Genomic DNA, 16,631 nt, shown 5'->3' with positions numbered 1-16,631 from the left:
TCAAAAAGATGGATTGTGCTATTTTTATTTATAAAGTCTATAGGATTTATATTTGTAGTCAATACATTGATTAATACTTAAGAGTAAACCTGATTGCTAATTCAAATATTTTTTTCACTATTTCTCTGAGTTGATAAAAAATTCAGTCATTCATAGAATTAATCTAAAGTCACAGCCTGGTATTAGTCCATTGATCCCATCAATGCAATCAATTTCATTTAACTAGTAAAACTGAGCCCCTTCAATCCATCAGTCTCTGTGCTCAATATACAAAATAGAATCATAAATGAGCTGCATCTCTATCTTTTTCACCAGACATGATTTAGTGAACAAGATTTGTAGACAATTACAAGCAAAACAGAGAAGGTCACATACAAAGTCTAGCGAGAAAAACACAGCAGGAAGAAAGTCTTTCTGAGAGGAAGATCAATGGAGGCAATAGAGAAGCATTGCCTTTTTCTAGCAGGATCCCCAATCCTTATTTCTCAAGATATCTGCCCACCACTGAGGAAAGAAAAGGCAAGGCAGGATTGTCATAATATATAACTCAGGTATCAAAATAACATGTGGTTTGTGCTATAGGTGTCCTGATTTGTATCGCAGACCCAAAGCAGGAAATGTTTTATTACAAGTCTTCCAATGCAGATTTTCTGCCAAGACTTACTAAACTATTTCTCAGATGATAAAAACCTTTCTCCTCTGCCTTACCCCACAGAGTTGAAAAAGATGTCTAAAGGGGATTTATATTTGAAATCATGAATTTTTGAAACCATAGTAAAAGTTAGTGAGAAAAGGCTGTCAGGAAGGGAAAATAAGGTTTTATAAAACAAAATAGGATGTTTCTCTTATTATTAGAATGCACCATGGAACTCCAGGGATTGTGGTGCTCAGGTGCAGAATAATGAGCTTTGATTTGGCAAAGGAAAATTCTGTGAAGGGTCCAATAATATGTTATGCTTCATTAATATAAGAATTTTTACATTTCTACTGTGATTTTCATACTTCATTATCCCAAAATGCTTTTTATAACTAAAGCCACTATGAAGAAAATCTCACCACCACCTTGGGAAAAGTTCCTAGCCATGTATCTTTAAGTAAAAATATCAAAAACAATTTTGTTTAAGGAAGGAAAAACAAAATTACCCACTGGGAAGCTTCAGATATACCCAAAGCCAGCAAATCTTAGCTTCATCACAATTTCAGTTTAGATTTATATGGAGTAATTTATTTGTACTGAGAGTAAGGTCAAGGGTTTGGCCTGAGATTCAATGGTAGATTTGGATGTCTGCTCTCATGGTGAGTAAAATCCTTGATTGACAGCCTCTGGAAAACCAGATATAAAACTAATACATGACACTTCATACATTCTCTGCATAACTCTTCCGTCTGTTCAGGCCTCTGCTTTTGAGACGTATAACTTTAATTCTCATCAGTCCTCTTCCATTTTATTATAAGATTTATTATTATTACTGAAAATGTGTAGAGCAATAAGGGTGTACATCAATAGATTTTCTCTTTCCTTGGACATAATAATAAATGGAAGATTCCCAACCTTCCACAGAAACATAGATTCCAAAAACTGATGATGTTGTTTCCTCTTCTAGTTCCAAGCATCGAGATCCAGGAAGTCACACAAGAAATGATGGTTTGGGGGTTTACTGAAGAGTGCATAGGCTATTTTACAGAGTACCTCTTCTCTGATAGAAGAAGCAGCCTCATCTACAACAGATTGTCAGGGGAGTTTCTAGTTAAGAGCCAATGGCTTCAACGAAAGTGGTCAGAAGGAGCAGGCTGAGTCTTGGTCCTGTTCTAACAGTGTCACTGTGATCATCCCTTTTTTCAGGCTTCTAGTTAGAAACAAGATAATATATAAAATGAAGCAATTATAAATGGCTACTTATACAAAAAGCTGGACATGGAACTGGCTCTCTGAATGCCTTCTACTGCCACACAATCTAGTTCTTCCAACCCTCTGTTCAGCGTGTGGACTGTAATGTGGACATTGTTTGGACTCTAATACAGACTTAAAACTATTTCTTAGGTAGGCCTTTGTATTTTTTAAACTTTTTTAATAGTGTAAAAGTATGGTCTCTGGAGCTTGTAAGTTGGCAACCTAGGGCAACTTACCGAATCACTTCTTGCCTACATATCCCCACCAATAAGTAGAAATGATAGTACTTACTTGATAGGCTTAAATAGAAAGTGCTTAAAATATTACTTCACATGTGGCATGTATTCTATATAAACATCATTACTGTTAATGGTCAGATAATACAAGATAAAATAAAAGAAAATAATAATTAAATGGGCATTTTACACATTTATATATTTAAAAGCAAGATATTGCTAGGCATGATGGTGCATGCTTGTAATCCCAGCACTTGGGAAGCTAAGACAGAAAAATTGCAGGTTTGAAAATAGCCTCAGCAATTTAGCAAGACTCTCAGAAACCTAGTGAGATGTTGTTTTCAAATAAAAAATGAAATAGAGCTGGGGGTATAGCTCAGATGTAGAATACACCTAGTTCAATCCCCAGCACCACAATAGACGATAGATGGATAGAAAACAATAAAATATAAGCATGATGCCTAGCATTTTCATAACTGTTCACCTTAATATTATAATGTAGGCATTTCTTCCTGTTGATATTTTTAACAATGGTTACAATTATGTTTATACAGTCTCTCATATGAGGCAATATTGCAGTATATATACATTCCCTTACTGCTTAAGAAAAAGTCTGTTTTAAATCTTTACTATATGAAAATGCTAAGTAGGGTAAATATCCTGGGTACCATTATTGGATGAAATAATTGATTTATTTTTGACAGAATATATGCTATGAATGGGTTTTCTTGGTCAATACGAATGATCTTTAGGGTTATTTATATGTAATTCTCAATTATATTCCTAAAATGTTATCCTAATTTGTTCTTTTACCAGTTGAGTCTGAGGTACTGGTCAAACCACATCTTATTTAGCACTGAATATTGCCTTTAAGGAATGATTGCCAATCTTTTACTAAAAAAAACTTTACATGATAAATATGTTAATTTGAATATCTTTGCTTATAGTTAATTATGTTTCTTTTCATGGTAATTTTTAAATTTCTTCTTTGAATTATCTATCCAAGGTGTGTGTGTGTGTGTGTGTGTGTGTGTGTGTGTGTGTGTGTGTGTGTGTGTTTTGCTGGAAATTAAACACCTCCAAATACATCTCAGCCCTTTTTTATTTTTTATTTTTTTGTTTTGAGACAGGATCTTGCTAGGTTGCTGAGAATCTCACTACAATCCTGAGGTTGCCTTTGAATCTGCTATCCTGTTTCAGCTTCCCAAATACTGGGATTAAAGGTATGTGCCACCATGTGCAGACATACATGTCTTTTGACTATCTGTTTTATCATAATGCTGTATTTCATTATAGTATTGTTTTATACATAACCATTCTTATATTTTGGCATTTCCCCTCAAAATTACTATCCATTCCTCATTGTCATTTACAGTTATATTTTATTCATATTAACAGATGCTTATTGAGCACCAACTATGTTCTGGTCATTGCTCCAGGTTCTGAGGAAATAAGACAAAGTTCTTTGAATAGCAACTGTCATAAAATTTAGTCTAGTTAGGGTTATGAATATCAAAACAAAAATGATGTAAAAAGTATCATAAATGATATAATAAAATTTATGTATGGATGGTATGATTAGTTTTCACCCTCTAGAACACTATAACATATTTAATATTTGCTGCTTACAAAGGTTAGAAAGTATTGTTCACAACATAAGAAGTAGAAGGTATTGTCTTGATAGGTTTCTTTTCTTCCAGGAAGCAGATTCTCAACTTGAGCTACACATTGGAAACATTAGGTTTTCCAATATCCCCTCCTATCCTATGCAGTGGTCTTGGATGGGGGATGGGAAAGCTCCTTTTTATAAAGCTTGCCAAATGACTTTAATGTGTACCCATTGTTGAGAATGAAATCACCTACTCATGCCTTCCTGCTCTCTCAACTCTGATACAGAGAGCCTGTTACGTTAAAATCGGAGACATTAATCTTGGTCTCTATGGGCTGGTGATGAAAGCACACAACTCTCTTCTCCCTTAGTAAACTCTGGGTGGCTGAAAATCAGATTTCACATTTCCTGTATTAGTTAAAAAAAGAACACTGGGACTATGATTAATCTATAACTGAAGATAAAATAGAGACACAATAGGTAGTATAAAAAAAGGAAATGAAAGGGATGCATTAAGAAAAGATAGGACTATGCTTCATCATTCTTTATGATTTAAAACCACAAAGATTTATTAATTTTTGCTCTGAGAACATATCCCAAAAAGTTGCAAAAAAGCTTTACATCACAGTCTCACTTAAAATAATAAACTAACACATGAGTGTAAACTCAAAAACATCCTAGAAGTTAGCCGGGCATGGTGGCATACGCTTGCAATCCCAGCGCTTGGGAGGCTGAGACAGGAGGATTGCACAGGTTCAAAGTACTTAGTGAGGCTCTCAACAATTTAGTGAGATCCTATTTCCAAATAAAGAATAAAATAGGTCTGGGAGTATAGCTCAGAGGTAGAAAATCCCCTGGGTTCCACCCCTACTCCTACACACACACAAAAGAAATCCTAGAAGTTGAAGATCCAAGTAGCATAATTTCTAACTTTGGCCCATGTCAATAAAATTCTTTTTGCTTTCCATCATCAAATAATGGTAGATGGGTAGAGTGGTCTATAAATGCTTAGTATTATTAATAGTGAGACTACCTAAAGGCAAACTGGACTTATAATTCCTTATCTAAAGCAGAATTCCAAAACAGAAGAAGAAAGTAAAGTTTGAGTATTTGAAGGATATTTTTAATAAATATTGACCCTGCCCATTAGGAATAAGGCTCAATAGTTTGACTACTTAGACTAGCAACTCTTTCTTAGATCTGTGTAAGTGTGAGGGTGCCTGATGGACTTTGCAAAAAACAGAGATGATGAAGCTACTTATTAGTTTTCATATAGTTGTTATCAATTACGAATAATGGATTATATTTTATATTTATAGATAATTGCAGTATGTAAAAAATCATGACCTAGTAAAGAAAAAACAAAGAAAATATATAATAATGACAGGAATATTTATTATGTCATCTACTGATGTATTTGACTCAGATGAATACAGCTGCATAGGACATTTTTTAGTTGTTTGAATGCTATGTTCCTGAAATCAGTCGTCTGTAAAATCCAAAGAAACTTCTTCCCCAAATTCTGTATATCTATCCACCTCTTAGACATAGGAGAGAAGGAGATGAGGCTTTATCTCTCAGTTAAAATACTTCTTATTTTCAGGAATGAAGTCAAAGTATGGGCCTTTTTTAATTTTGGAAACAACACTCCAGGAATATTCCAGTGGTAATCCTTCTCTAACTTCCACTATGTTCTTGAAATACCCCACTGTGAGAAAATTCACTCCTGAGGAACATAAGAGTATGTGGAAATGGGTTTAGGAAGATGATTGATGTGAGAGGATCTATAGGAGCCCTGTAAATATTTTTATAGTTGCCAAAACAAAAGGAAAATATAGCTATTAAATAAAATATCAAGGACACAAGTTTTAAATTATTACTGACACTACACAATTAATTTCCATTTTTCTTGACCTTTCTTTCTGTAGTTATTTCAGGGCCTCCTATTCTCATCATATTACTGAGAGGTTTATTAGTTGACTTTATTTTTAATACAGCTGGTAAGTATACTGAAGCAAAGTCGGCTTCCCTTATAAAAATACTTAATGTCTTTTTCTTTCTTCTAAGTCAAACTGTTGAGCTGTACTTCTGGTGAAGAAAACAAGAATGATGTGGATATTTTACCTATTGAGATAAAGATGAATAAGGAAATAATAACTATAAAATTGTGGGTAATCATAACATTTTAGTGTATTTTGGTGGAGTGGATCTTATTAAGGCCTAATTTTCCCACCCCTCAAACATTCTTGAAAACTGCGACACAGGATCAGCTTCATGCATAGCCCTGCCAATTTCAGAGCAAATCAGAACACAGCACAACACTTGGGCCTGGCTAGGTGGAAACGTCTGCCACTTTTGATCTGCTTCTCACCCAACAGAGAAGGCTTGGGATCATTTAACATCATCTTTCTGTGTCTCTGTTAAGGCAACCTTCTGGGAACTCTGTACCATACAGTGTTCACCATTTATGTTTTATTTATCTTTTTGCAAGAAAATTAAAAGAAAATCTTCCTTTCTCTGAGGTATTGTGTTAGGTTCTCCCATGACATGATAGACTAGTTAATCTGTTCTATCTTCTACTGTAATAAAAATGTAAACAAAAAGAAAAAAAGAAGGAAAATCAAAATTTTACTATCTCAGAATGATAATTTATATTTCTTAGTATAATGTACCATGAATAATCTAGCATATTATTAAGGGTCACCAGTTAATTTGTTCAGAACCTGAGACATTCTATCATAATATTAGAGAAAAGTAAAAGGACTATCTTCTACTCTTAATTTCTTTCCTTGCACTTTCCATGAACTCCTTTTCTCTTCAAAACATTACTCATTCCTCCTACCTCAAGTTTCTACCAGCATATTATCTCAAATTTTATATCTACAAAACCTGAAATTCTCCACATTGAGGAGACATTTTTGAACCAAATTTTCAAAGGAAGGAAATTTGTATGAGAACAGACCAAATTAAGAGATTGCAAATAAAAATCTGTTATGATATTTCTGCATCAAATATATCAAATACATGGCACTGTACATTAATAAGATGAAATTTATCACAGTTTTACTCAAATGAAAATGTTTGATTTTTCTTAGCTTTAAGCAGACTTTATATTATAACTGATTCTTTTTCAGTGTTATGTTTGGAAGAATGAGGATGTATAAAATAGTCTTACATTTTGATTTTGAGAAAAAAGTTATTATTTTTAAAAATGAAACTTCTGTGGCCTGTGTATCAGAAGCTTTCTCAGACACAATTTGGTAAATAGAAGTCATGATAGAGATATCATCTCACTTGGGGTTGGGCTTCACTAAAGATACAAGGGAGAACTAGACTACCTAGGATACCTTAATGTGGTTCTTTATGATCTGTGTTGCTACATTGACAGCCTTAAAGTTCTAGTCCTTCAAAGGTGAATCCAACCTCAAAGGACTCAGTGCTGTTTTGTGTCACAGTTCTTTGGACCACATAATCCAAGCTGGACCTATGTTGGAATTCCTGTGAAAGCTTAGATAGGCCTGAAGAATAAATTGGAGTCTCTCCAAATAGGCTTTTATTGAAGATCTACTGTGTATCCCCCACAGTTTTCTCTTGACTCTATTTGTACTTAAATGTTCAGTTAACTGATTTGTAGCTTTGCTGTTCTTCAAAGACAAATATTTTAGAGAAATGATTTTGATATTCCTCTACTTCTAATAAAAAAAGGGCAGTATATATGTGGAAACTCTACCTTCCCCCTTGTAAGAATCTCAAAAGACACTAAGCTTGTAAATCATCATTACTACTATTCCTTTCAAATATGAAGCACTAACATCATGTGTGCTTCTAAGTATTTCTTCATGTTTGTTTTCCATTTGTTTAAAGCGTTAATGACATTCATTGCTTCTGAAATTTATCAGATTAGCACTAGTATAACAGTTTATGGTGCTATATTTTACAAGATTTACTTAATATAATTTTAATTATCATTGAAAAATGGCTTCTAGTCATAAAAGTACTTTAAAAAATTACAAGCTAAATCTACCCTAAATTAAAAGTTAGAGCTTTTGTATGTAATAATAATTTTATAAAATGAAAGTATCAAATGGTGCAGTAATTCAACACTTGACCATTCATATTTTAAATAACAGAAATACATCTAGAAACATAAAACTCCAAAATAAAGTAGAGTCTTTGTAGTACTTTATGGCTTTGCAGAAATTTACTGGTGTGACAATTACAGATTATTAGCAATGCATGTTATTTCAGGAAATGAGGTTTAGTTTGGAATCTTGGCATTCTGTGACCATATGGTGGTTCCAAAATATTGTAATAAGATGGTGAAAGCAGTAAGAACCTGTCAGATGCTAGGTACCAAGAAAGTTGTGCTTGCATAATAAATATACCTAATTTTGAACTACCTACAAATAGAAGCTCAAAGCTTTGGTAAGAACTCTGAGGCCTGCTATTGCCAATGATTTCAAAAAGAGCTGGAAATGTAAAGAGGGGATATTATGAACAAAAATCATCAATTCTCTATTCCAATCAAAACCAGCATATCCAAAGACAGTGTAAACAGAGTTAAGAGTTACTGATAGAATGGGGTAAAATATTTCCAAATGCTATATCTGAAGGTATATTAATATTCCAAATAGAAATCCTAAAAATCAGCAAAAATAAAAGCAAACAATACAATTTAGAAATAGGTAAAATACTAAAATAAAAAGAAGTTTGTTCATTCTGTTGTTGCCTGTGCCTTCAAAATCACATCCAAGAAATCACTGCCAATTTCAATGTTGTGAAGTGTTATGACCCAGGTTTTCTTCTAAAAGTTTATAGTCTTAAGATTTACATTTAGGTCTTTTATGTATTTTGAGTTAATATTTGTATATGGTGTTAGGTAAGAGTCCAACTTTATTCTTTTTCATGTAATTATTATTTTTCAACAATATTTAGTGAAAGAATCATTATTTCCTTCACCAAATGTTCTTGGAAACCTTGTCAAAAATAACCCGACCATATATGGAAGAATTTATTTCTAGGCTTTTTATTTTACTCCATTGGTTTATATATCTGCCTTTATAGCAGTTCTACACTGTTTCAATTAATGTAGCTTTATAAGGTTTGAAATCAGAAAATGTACATCTTCTAGCTTTGTTCTTTTACGAGATTGTTTTGGGTATTTAGAGTTCCTATTTCATGTGACGATACATTTTTTCTGGAAAAAAATGTATGATAGTTTCACCTTAAAAAAAAAGAAAAAATATCCTCTGGTAAGAAAGAAAGCAAAAAGAAATATTGAAATGTTATCTCTAAGTGATCAAAAGTTTGATATCAGATAATTGAATCTGTTATGTGAGATTATCATTGTTAATTTGGGATAAATTGCTATAAAATTAGATGTCAACCACTAAGCCAAACATGGGAAGGAGGGAGGGGGAGGGAATGGTGTGGGGTAGGGGCTAATTGGGTGATGTGTGCACGTATGTCTACACAAGTTTTTTATCCCAATATGATGTATAAATACAGTGCACCAATAAAAAAAATAAAAAAAGAACAAATAATAGGGCTAGGGGTATAGCTCAGAGGTAGAATACCCCTATGTCCAATCCCTAGTTCTATTAAAAAAGAAAATCTTAAAAAAAAACCAGCATAGCAGTTAGGATGTTTATTATTTAATATAATTATTTCTTCCTTCTTAAACATGGCATAGAATTTCTGCCTTTCTAATTTTGCTTAAATTGTTTTACCTGTCTCTTACTAGGATGGTTTCTGTATTTTTCGATAACCACCCCACATCATCCACATCAATATTTATTGAGTTATATTACTCTCAATAACTTTTTGAAGAGTCATATGTACATTTTGTGTCTATCCTTAGATAAATGCTTAGTGTTGAAATCTTGGACAACAATAGCAATAAGTGAAGACCTTAGTAACCTGAAGCATGATATCAAGGGTCCGAAGCAAAAATGCAGGTGGGATAAAATCATGGCTAGTCAAAAGTTTTATATCATCTAAAGTTCTGGCATCCATTTAAGTTGGGGTGGTTGTCTATAATACAAAGAACAGACAGACAAGTGGTTAGCATTCAAAAATATGGTTGCAGATATTGGAAAACCAGGTCTAAGAAGATGGATCAGAGACAGAAAATTAATTATCTAAGAGATCTAGGGATAAGTGGGGCATTTCAGGTAAGGGAATCACTTAGTTAAGTATAAAGGAAGTTTAGTTACTGAGAATTTGAAGTAAATAGCAAAACTTAGCTCTCAGATTCACAAAACAGGAACTTGAATAAACAGGTATGGTTTTGAGATCAGCGAGGAGGCCAAATACCCTAAAACAAGATTGGCCAAAGGCCTTTGGCAGCAACCATTCTACACTGGGAATTGAGAGCTGCAACCCTGAATCCAACTAAGAAGCTGTCACAAGAGAATATCAAACAAAAATAAAAATTCCAACACAATTTCAGGAGACTCTTGATGCTGTGAAATCCATATGTGGGTCCTGTGGTGGCATCTGGATCACCTTCACAAAAAAGTGGGTCTAAATATAGAGGAATGACCTGGAAGACCATGGTTCTGCTGCTCTATGGAGCTTCCTATTTGCCTCAGCCTCAATGCCTGAACTCCTATAGTGACTATTATTTCCCTCACATATTTGTCATTGAACTTATTGAACTATACCCATGCTACTTTGGTATAGCTTTAAAATATATGTATGTATTTATATATATGTTTATATCCCCTGTCTCCTGAAATCTGAGACATCTTAAATTCATTTGTCTTTTATTCCAAGGAAATCAGAATGAGAGCAATTAATAAAGGCTTGCCAAGGATTGTGATTTTGGAAGACTGGATAGAAGAGCTGGCAAAGACATGGACTTTGAAAACTCAAAGTGTCCACAAATATTTCAGGAAAGGGGTAAACCTATTTACCTTTAATACCAGATATTGCTTCAGTGAGATTCCAAATGTCACATAAAACAGATGTTTGGATTAACCACTTTAAATCCTTGCCAAGGATACCTCACACTCCTTAATATTAGAGAGAGAGAAAGAGAGAGAGAGAAAGAGAGAGAGAGAGAGAGAGAGATCACACATGAGCAGTATGATTTGCTTAAAATTATTTAAATGAGCAGAATTTTTCAAAATCATCATTCAAATTCTTATAGAAAAAGTGATTAAATACATTGAAAAGAGAAAAATTTAAGAGGCTTTAAAAGTGTATGATTAAAACCAAATGAATGTAAGGAAGAAAAGGAAAATGAGGTTCAAAATCAAGAAACCTTTTTGGTAGCAGAGCCATTATACTAAAGTATATAGAAGGAGATAGAAAGATTAAAGATACTGTGAATAGACAAACTTCTCATTGCCCTAGAGGACAGACTAGATTTCTGAGTTAACTCTTTTCCCATACAACTAGTGATATGCTTTGTAAACTAATTGGAAATATTGTGTTGCTAAAAAATCTTGCTTTCACTTTGCTTATCAGAATGTTTATGCTTATGAAAGGATTGATGATTTTCTGTCTCAGGATTATATCCTCTTTTACTTTGTACTGGTGGATGCTAACATGAACACACCATTCAGAAACTACACACACACACACACACACACACACACACACACACACACACACACGGAGGAAGCTGTGTCCCATTCATCTTTGAGACATGAATTTAGAGAGACCTTGCTTCAAACTTCTCCAGTACCCTGATGATTTATTTATGAGTCCTAGTAACAATGAATGGAAAGACAATTCCATAGTAAGTTGCCTCACTAGCTGGCCTCAGTGACTGAAGAATGACTGCCCAGAGCACTGCCCACCATCATGGGAGCTTCATTCTCATCACTCTAGTAGGAGAGGACCAGATATATAGTGATGCTAAGTTACATGGTCAACTAAAGTATGACAACTAAAAGCAAAGAGGAGCAGAAGACGCACTTCTAAATGGCACTGCAGTGCTGCAGAGCAAGATCCTCTGGGCTGTAAGTAGCAAAATAGATTTGAGATTACAAATTTATAAGTTATTAAGCTTGTTATGGTTTGGATAAAATATGTCCCTGGAAGAGCTCATATACTGACAAAAATATTCAGAGGTGATAATAATTGAATCATGATGGCTCTAATCTCATCAGTGAACAAATCCATTGATGGATTGATGGATTTATTCAATGGTAGTGTAAGGTAGGTAGGCTGTGGCTAGAGGAGGTAGATGACTGGTGGTGTAGCACTAGGGAATTCATACTTACTTATTCCTCATACTCTCTCTTTATTCTCTACTTCCCATGAGCATGCGTTGAGCTCTGAAGAAGGAAACCAAATTAACATGAACTGCAACCTCTGAAACCTCCAGAACTGTGAGCAAATAAATCTTACATCCTATAAATTGTGAGTGTCAGGTATTTTGGAACACAGCAATAAGAATGCTTACAGAAACAGTTGCGGTAAAAAAAAATCAGGTAAACCAGCATTTCAGATTTTTGAACGAAGTTTTTGTGTCACACAGTAAGAGGCAGTCTGCTGGACAATGCCTTCAAAAGACTTTCAGTTACAAAATAAGAGCAACCTTTTGTACATGAATAATAGGAAAATCATTGGCTGCCAGTCATTTTTCAGAACTCCTTTAAATTATATAGGTATCTATCTGTTAGTAATGACATCTCCAAAGAAGATAAAAATATCACACATATTTATATACATATATAATTGAAAAAACACTATAATTTGTGCTCAAATCTTTCACTTAATAATAGTAGTCCTAACAACTGAATTCAGTAGTTTTACTATATTCAGTAGAAGCCCTTGAAAATAAAGTGTGCTTCCTGACATAAAAGCCATTTGCCCCCTTTTCTTTCATTAGTCCTAAGAACACACACATTCATTTCTTTACCTTCTCATTCAGTGAATATTTGTTACATGTCTATTATGTTCTGAGTACCATTCTATATATAAAAGTATGTCCCGTGACAAAGGAAAGAGAAGCCCTTATTATCACTAGGCGTTAATTCTGGTGGATATGATAAAGTGGAAAAAATATTATGTGACTTTCCTGAGGTCGCATATTTACAGTTTAAACTCTTTTTTGCAAAGGGAATCAACTAAATAGTTTTCTAATACCTTTGCAGCCTAATTATTTTATATCTGTGAGAGTAATTGCTGGGTATTAGAAGTGTATTAATGGATGAAAAATTTAACATTTCCTGTATTACAAAGTCCCATTGAAAGAGCAAGACCGCAATAGCCAAATATGTTCCTTTCTCTTTATTTCCATTGGGAAGTCTCATTTTTATTTTCTACAGATATTCATCATTCTGCCCTTTAAATGTAGAATACTAAATTATTCCAGGGAAAGGTTTTTAAATTCCATCCAGTTATCAAGGAGCCAGTCAGAACTAATCAAAGTCAATATGATTTTAGTCTCCTTCTCTGCCTCTGTCCCTCTGTCCCATTCTTTCTGCCAGAACTTGGGGTATACCAGAGCTTCTTAAGTGAAGCCCTTGCTATGACAGACCAGAAGTCACTTTACCCTCAATCTCCTCCCTAGAACCAACAGACAGAAAATATACCAACTCTGTTTTGAGGAACTAATCAATACAGATTCATACCCTGTATGTAACTCAAATTTAACAAATGTGAAAAGAAATGTGTAACTTAAATAATAAACCCCAAATACTCCATTTATTTTTATTTTGGTTTAAGCACTCTGGTGTACAAAAGATTTAACAAAGAAGAAACTAAAATAAAACCTTATATAATCAGCAAATCATTTCCTTTGCATTTATTAGCTTTGCTCTTCTATAATACAATTTACTAGCGTTTTCTGTGTTCTCTAATTCTAGTCGCCTAAACTTGATTTCCTAAAGAATATTAATATTATATCACTGTGAAGGAGCATATAATTCATTGGAAGCATAATTACCCACTAAACAATGTATCAAAAATTCAAGTTAGATTTTTTTAAAAATTTCATGTTTTTATTTATTGCTCCTGAGAAATGCTTGTGTGCCTCTGAAACCCTAGAAAAGTATAGGAGCCTGTGCTTTTCTTAATCAACAAATATTTATGTGGTAAATAGAATGCCTTTGGCCAAGATATTGCATGTTGACTTGCATCCTGATGAAAATTTAAATAGCTGATTAAACTCCTCAAATACAGGATTTATAATGGATGCCACTATCATTTTGCAAAGTAATTTAATGCATATTTAGCGCAATTATAATGTGCTCTCTTTTCATAAGGAGACCCAGCTGGGATTCTGCAAGTGCAAGAAAGATAGCAATTGGTGTAAGGGCAGCAGTTTGTTGAGGGCTGTGTGAAGAAGGTCTTCTCGAGTTAGTCTCACTTTGCCGGAAATAATTGGGGCTTTAGAAACCTTCATGATGTTGCTACTATATGTCGTGTGCATGTTGAGTAAAGTAAATAAACAAATGTAATATCAAACATTAAGCACTGAAGAAATCAATTTGGAATTTCCTATTGCTAATTATATACACAAATTTAAATGAGTAAACTCATATGGCATATCCCTTATTAGATCATGGAGGATCAATTACACTAGAGACACATGAGGACAACTGAATAAATAATGTGCATGTATACACACATGTGCATTAGTACATACACAAAGACACACACACAGGGAAAATGAAGAAAAACTAAAGTCAATATTTTTTCACTATGTGAAAAAACCATAATGAAGAAAAACAAACAGCCTTCTTCCAATTTCCAAAGATTTTGCTTTCCTCAGAAATTATCCTTAAGATGAGTGTTAATTTTTAAAATGTTTATTATGAATTCTTAGTTCATGCTCTTCTAAGGTATTAGAATGTTATTTAGACAGAGCTTATAATATCAGCTTTTGCAAAGAAACTATTGAAAATGTAGTGCTTCACAGAAAGGGAAAAGAAAAATAGTAAGAAACCAAGGAAATGATGGGAAATAGATAATCAAAAGAGAGATGAACCAACCTAGCTAGTGCAGTCTCATAATCTGCTTCTAAATTAAATCTAGAATATATTCTCATTTTATGTATTTTTGGGGTAAAGAGGCTTATTTTCTGTATGATATTTTTCATGCTTTCTTTTTGTTGCTTTTAATAAGTTATCTTTTTTAATGATATTGGGCATCATTTTCTCACAGTGATCAACCTGTATGTGTAGGTCTGAAGCAATCTTCTTTCATTAAGCTCCTGAAATCTTATCAATACCATTTCCTCTCCCAAGAAGTATAATAAATGCATTGGTCTTCTGAACATCATTCAAGTTGGTGCCTTCAGACTAAAATATGTTGATTCTTGCCTCTGTGTAAATGAAACTCAAGATCAGCTATATACATAGAAAATAACTGAGAAAAACTAGCCTAGAAAATAAGATTCTTTATCAGATAATAAACATGAGTATTTTTCTATAAAAGAAATGTAATAAAGGTACCATGTGCTACCTTTAGTTTTAAGGACAGTCTCCATTTTCTAGCTCCTTTCAAGCTGGTACTCTTCGGAGAAAAGACACAGGTGAAAAGGAAGAGAATCTCTATATTTAAAAATGAGATGACTAGCAGAAAAGAGGACTAAGATTTTTTTTTTTTTTTTGGTGGTACTGGGGATGGAACTAGGGACCTTCTACTTCTGGGCTACACTCTCAGACCTTTTATATTTTATTTGGAAACAGGGTCTCATAAGCAAGCTGAGGCTGGCTTCGAACCTGTGAGATCCTCCTGTCTCAGCCTCCCAAGTGCAGGGATTACAAGCGTGCGCCACCACGCCTGGTGAGATTTCTTTTTAAGCTTCATATTAGTTTAAGAAATGCACTAGGTCCTTTGGAACTTCCAGAAAAGTTAATCGGTTTAGTTAATTCGGACTTCTGTGAATCTACCCTATCCCAGTACATGGGAGGCTGAGACAGGAAAATTGCAAGTTCAAAGTCAGTTGTTTTTAACTTTGTTTTATATTTATATACTAGGAGTTGAAACCAGAACCTTTCTGCCTCTGAGCTACGTACCAGCCCTTTGTTATTTTTTGTTTTGAAATAGGGTCTTACGTCATTGCTGCAAATCTCACTAAGTTGTTGAGAATGTCTTTGAATGTGCTATCCTCCTGTTTTAGCCTCCCAAGTACTTGGTTTACAGGCATGTACCACCAAGCCCAGCTTGTTTTTTTTAAAAATGTACATTGAAAACACATTTAAGATGTATTTTTAAAAATATATTTAAAGAGGTTGAGATAGGAGGATTGCAGGTCCATGGCCAGCCTTAAGTACTTAGTGAGGCTCTCAGCAACTTAGTGAAACCCTGTTTCAAAATAAAAAATAGGGCTGGAGGTATAGCTTGAAGGTAGAATGTCCCTGTGTTCCATCCCAGTTCCACAAAAAATACATTTAAAAATACATTTATTGGTGCATTGTAATTATACATCACAATGAGGCTCAGAATAATAAGAAACATACATGCATAGAGCACTTGGGGTGTTTTCCTCTGGATCCTATCCAGCTGCCTCCCCTTCCTCATATGTAGTATTAAGATTGGTATTGATAACTTCATATGTGTACATAGCATTATTTGAACTGTTTCCTTCATCGAGTCTCCTTCTTACCCTCCTCTCCTCTCTTCTCAACTCCCCTTCCACTGTTCTGTTGGTATCTCTCCTCATTTATCTGAAGTCCCTTTTGTTTCTCAATTTCTCCCTAGCTTCCACATTGGACAAAAAAACAACAACACATGATCCTTCACTTTCTGGTACTGTATAATATCAGCATAATATTATCTAGTTCAATCCATTTCCTTGCAAATGACATAATTTTGGAACAGGGTCTCACTAAATTGCCAAGGCTGGCCTCAAACCTAGGGTTTTCCTGTTTCAGTCTTTCAAATATTAGAATTACAGATAAATGCCACCATGCCCAGCTTAATACAGTCT

This window comes from Muscardinus avellanarius, assembly GCF_963383645.1.
Source record: "Muscardinus avellanarius genome assembly, chromosome: 8".
Taxonomy (NCBI): Eukaryota; Metazoa; Chordata; class Mammalia; order Rodentia; family Gliridae; genus Muscardinus; species Muscardinus avellanarius.
The sequence above is the reverse complement of the archived record's forward strand: the minus strand, read 5'-3'. Positions refer to the sequence as shown.